General features: G+C 34.9%; 1 long non-coding RNA gene across 1 annotated transcript; it reads right to left on the bottom strand.

Moving 5' to 3' along the window:
- Positions 1-1,991: 1,991 nt before the first annotated feature.
- LOC135730076 (uncharacterized) lies at positions 1,992-3,475 on the bottom strand. Its single transcript, XR_010525863.2, has 3 exons — positions 2,516-3,475; positions 2,361-2,426; positions 1,992-2,286 (listed from the first exon to the last, which is right to left on the bottom strand). It is a non-coding gene; the product is annotated as an uncharacterized lncRNA (long non-coding RNA).
- Between the last annotated feature and the right edge of the window lie 2,305 nt (positions 3,476-5,780).

Genomic DNA, 5,780 nt, shown 5'->3' on the forward strand with positions numbered 1-5,780 from the left:
ACACACACACACACGCACACACACCTTGCAAAGACACGGGCTCATAAACACGCCCACACATAAACAGCCTGGATGCACACACACAGACACATGCGCGATTTGGTGCTGCTCGTGTGACATTAGATATAATCTTACTCATACACACCTAGTTGTTTAATTATGGACTGTGTATAAAACTTTTGGATGTTAAAACAAAAAATTAAGATCGAATAGCTTTTGTCATAAAAGTCACATGGCCGTTTCATTTTAAATCAGAGGCGTTCTAAACTAGAAATGCTGACAGAATTGCATTTGTTGTATAATAAACACATAGAGGTTGGGATCCACAGCGGACACAAAACCAGGAAATGGGGTCAAAATGTCTTAAACAATAAAAAGGTTCTTAACGCCATAAGAGCGCCTCAGCGTACGTTCTCTGGCAACTGTGGTTCGCGCATTCATGTGTTTTAATCAGAGACTTGATTAAAGAATTCCCTAAATCTAAAATTAAACCCTTATTTTGTCAGAGCGGCCAGAATTACATTTTATTGTGTAATAAACACATATTCCCAGTTGGTTTTAAGATGTCATTAATTTAAAACAAACCCCAGAAGATGATTTGAAAATGTCTTTAATCGTTTAAAAAAAGTTTCTTAACGGTGTATATGAACACTCATCCGCGTATGTTCTCTATTGTAAACGCTGGTACACAATCTAATGGCGTGATCAGAATATTGTGCACGAAAAGATTAAGATTTTATTTATATTAAAATAAATACCCTTTAGTCTAAAGACTATAGTATTGTTGGGACCCCGGTGATTTTGACACCGTTCATCGCTATACACATACTGAATATTTCATTAAATAATTTGTTACAACCAAATGCTTTATTTTTGTCAATGTGCTATTACATTTTTTACCACTACAGTTTTAAAAAGACCCTAGTTTACAACCCGCCACCTGCTGTGAACAGCCATCATCTCACACACACTGTTATAAGACCAGCATCAGAAACAGAAAAATATCTGCTCAGAAAATATAGCTTATAGTTAAATAGATAATAGTACATTTAAGTTTAACCAGTTACAACTAAAATATTTTATTCTTGCGTGACTTTAAAGAAGTCTATTGACAAAACAAACGTATATATCAAGTTGTATTTATAAGATAGACGCAGTCATTTGTCCTAAAATCTAAAATAATAATTTATTTTTGTCAGAGCAGACACTATAAGACTCTTTGTATAATATACACATATTTACACATGTTTTAAGAAGCGTTTAATTAAAAATAAACCCCTAAATGAGTTGAAGACGTCTTAAAAACATTTTAAAAAGTTTATTAACGGCATACATAAGTTCTCTGTCACCATCGGTGCACGTATACATATGTCTTAATCAGAGCCTTGGTTAAAGAATCCCCTAAATCTAAAATAAACCCACTATTTTGCCATAGTGGACAGAATTACATTTTATTAAGGTTAATTTAAAACGGTATATATGAACACACACCCTGCGCTTTGTCAGGCACCGCCGGATCTTTAATACGCGTGAAACTATAGAGCAGGTTATGAAAAGATTCACGGAGTTCCTGAAACCGTTTAAAATTTTATTTAGTTTAGACTATCGTCTAAATATTGTAGTATTGATGGCGCCGAAGGATATGGCTCAGGTCATTGCTTAAACTATACACGTATACGGAATATTTAATTAAATAACTTGTGATGTTACAAACAAAAGTTTTAATCGTAGCATTGATCATGATTTGTCTAAATCTAAAATAAACATTTACTTTTTTGATACCGTAATGGGTAATTATTTTACCAACGTTGAGTTTTAGAAATCTTTAGTCGCTTTACAACACGCACCCCTGTGAAAGAATGCATGGCTTGTGAATAAGGATGGAGGAAGTGTGATATCTGACATCAAATGCCTAAACACAAGCTGTCACACGAGCCGTCATTAAACATAACAGCATACGCTTGACATAAAACACACACAGTCAATTGATCTAAAATCTAAAATAATAATTTATTTTTGTCAGAGCAGACAATATAAGACTCATTGTATAATATACACATTTTCACACATGTTTTAAGAAGCCTTTAATTAAAAATAAACCCTAAAATGCGGTGAAAACGTCTTAAACAAGCTCTGTGGACAAATCAAACTAGGTATCCAGTATCCGAAATGTTTTAAATCCAATTTGCCACAAAATGTTTAAAATGTCCCCAGACAAATCCAAAAAGTCTCTGATTTTAATCTTTTTTAAAGATACGTCCAAAGCGTTGTGGTCTGTATCCTAACCTGTAAACAGATAAAAACAAGTTATTAGGACAAATATCTAAATAAAACAATTTTCTTATGCAAGATAAACGTACCGTGGAGATCCGCTATATATTTTGCAATAGTACACACAACGTTCGCTTTGCCTCTGATATCCAAACCTTTAAAACAGATAACACATGTTATTAGAAAATATTAAACCAAACCAGTTTGTTTAAATCTATTGTAACAGGATTAAATAAAAACACACCGGACAACACGAGCCAGTCGGCGTCTCTTTTGTTCCAAGATTTCCGTGTTACGCTGCGGGAGGTTCTAGTCTCGGTCTGACTTTTTTGTTCAGGCCACTCTTCTCCGCGATTTACCAGGAATAGTTAATACCAGTTTAGACAATTTCGCTGCAATACCAGAGATCGAATTTTTAGTTTTTAAATAAATCATACAAAATACTGGAACGAACACAGCGAAACACATACATACCAATAGACTTGAGTATAACAGCTCTGCTCCATCCAAACTGATTCCGGGAGATCTCTTGTCGCTCCCCAATAAAGGTTCGGTCATAAACTTTCAAAGATTACATCACACGACCCCCACACAAACACACACTGACATAATATCAGCATCAGAAAACTTTGTGTCTGAACAGAAAATAGACTAGTTCGATAGAAAATATCGGCTTTAAGTTTAACCAGTTACAACTAAAATATTTTATTCTTGCGTGACTTTAAAGAAGTCTCTTTACAAAACAAACGTATTATCAAGTTGTATTTATAAGACACACGCAGTCAATTCCCCTAAACCTAAAATAATACTTTATTTTTGTCAGAGCAGACAATATAAGACTCTTTGTATAATATACACATATTCACACATGTTTTAAGAAGCCTTTAATTAAAAATAAAACCCCAAAATGGGGTGAATACGTCTTAAAAACATTTAAAAGATTATTAACGTCATATATAAGTTTCTCTGTCACCATCTGTGCACGTATACACATGTCTTAATCAGAGACTTGGTTAAAGATTCCACTAAATCTAAAATAAAATCCTATTTTGCCATAGTGGACAGAATTACATTTATTAACATTATTTTAAAATGGCAGATATGAACGCTCACCCGGCGCTTTGTCAGGCACCGCCGGATCTTTAATACGCGTGAAACTATAGTGCAGGTTATGAAAAGATTCACGGAATTCCTGAACCGTTTAAAATTTTATTTAGTTTAGACTATCGTCTAAAGATTGTAGTATTGGCTCAGATCATTGCTTAAACTATACCCGTATACGGAATATTTAATTAAATAACTTGTGATGTTACAATCAAAAGTTTTAATCGTAGCATTGTTCATGATTTGTCTAAATCTAAAATAAACATTTACTTTTTGACACCGTAATGGGGGATTGTTTTACCAACATTGAGTTTTTGAAATCTTTAATCGCTTTACAACACGCACCCCTGTGAAAGAATGCAGGTCTTGTGAGAAAGGAGGGAGGAAGGGTGAGAGCTGACATCAAATGTCGAAACACGAGCTGTCACACATGAGCCGTCATTAAACATATCAGCATAGGCTTGACATAAAATACACTCAGGAAAAGCAATCACTCTAAATGACCGGCCATAAAACCATTAAATACTTTCTGTCTAAAGTTGACAACTTGTACAGATTTTGATTGATGGTCCCGCCCCCTGTCAAACAAGTCATAAAAACACAAACTGTCAAAACACCATCTGTTAAGGAGTCATAAAACACAAACTGTCATAAAACCATCTGTTAAGGGTCATAAAACACAACCTGTCAAAACACCATCTGTCATGGGGTCATAAAACACCATCTGTCAAGGGGTCATAAAACGCCATCTGTCAAGGGGTCATAAAAACGACCTGTCAGACAGCAACTGTCACTGGGTGGGGGAGGGGGTCATAAAAGTTTGACGAATGGTGGCCCCATACAACTACTTGCACATACAGATCTTAAAATATGCCAGTGCCATTGATTTGTCTTAAGATACACACCAGTAACGTACTTTTCTAAGGCATGTTTAAACGTAAAAAATGCTTAAACGTCTTAATTTAACTAAAGGCCTAGTCCTGGCTTTAGCTGAGCCTTATCTGTGAAACCAGGCCTTAGGGGCGGTTTCCAGGACAGGGATAAGACTAGTCCTAAACAAAAAAAAATGTAAGAGCTGTCCAAACTGAAAACAACTTGCACTGACATATCTTAAAATACATCAGTGCCCTTTGTTTTGCATCAAAATCCACACAAGTAATGTTTTTAGAAAGGAATGTTTGTTCTAATTATATTTCATAATTAAACTAAGGTCTAGTCCTGGCTTAAGCTAATCCCTGTCCGGGAAACTACCCCTTAGTGTTTAAAAACATATTTGGCCCAAAATCACATCAAGGAACAAAGTTATTCAAACACTGTGTAACATTTGGTAATCCAATGCAAAAACATGAGAGATAAACTAAAATATACTTTAAATGACATAAACAAAACAATAGGAGGCTATGTGTAAAGCTTTACATACACATTAACATTAAACCACTAACTAAGACTACTGTAACAAATTGTACCTATACATACTGTATGTCCAGAAAATAAAATTTTCTAGAAGTAACAAAGCACCATCCACTCTCAGAAAATTTTTATTATACAGTGTTTGCATGTAATGAAAAAATAATAATAAAAATAAAAATAGAAACCAATATTTGTTTGAACTTACAAAAAGTAAAACATTTCTTTTGTTTATAAGCACTAAAGTTTGTGGTAAACCCTAAAGTTAAAAAACACCAAAAGTACCCAAAGCTCCTTTGCAGTCACACATCCACACCTGCATTAAAGAGTAACTAAACCACCAACTTTTTTTAGTTAATGATCTGTAAGAATGATGCTTTATTAGTGCTGTTCATTGATTTTATTAAGTTTTTTGACATTTGGATATAAAGTTTCAATACTACATTAAAGCTGCAAGTAGCGATGGTAGGGCCCTCGCACACATGGGTACCGCTATGATATTAGTAAAGTATGCCTGAGTTACAACAGCTTTCTCATGGTGAAACATCAAACTTTGCCATGCTGTCACGGACACACCCCTTTAACGAAAATTTCAGATCCCCACAATTTACCATTGTAAAGTCTTTTGGTTCAGGCTGACCAAATGTATTGATGATCTGAATACATTTCAAGGAGCAGTAAATCACTCTGTAAAACCTTACATTTCCTGCTGCCAGCAGGTGGCGCTATGACTGTCTCTGAATATTTCCAAGTTGATGTGTTCAGGCCAGGGCACTTATCAATCATGTGAAGCATGGGTCAGATTGGACATTATAAGCCTGAGTTAGAACAACTTCCTGTTTTATAGCGAAAAGCAGAAATTTGGCAGGCCGCCACAGACACACCCTCTAACGAAAAGTCAAGATCTTCGCAATTTAACATCGCAAAGGCCTTTATATGACACATACCAAATATGGTTTTAATCTAATGAAATCTGTAGGAGGAGTTTGTTAAAGTAT

Source organism: Paramisgurnus dabryanus, chromosome 11 (genome assembly GCF_030506205.2).
Source record: "Paramisgurnus dabryanus chromosome 11, PD_genome_1.1, whole genome shotgun sequence".
Classification (NCBI taxonomy): Eukaryota; Metazoa; Chordata; class Actinopteri; order Cypriniformes; family Cobitidae; genus Paramisgurnus; species Paramisgurnus dabryanus.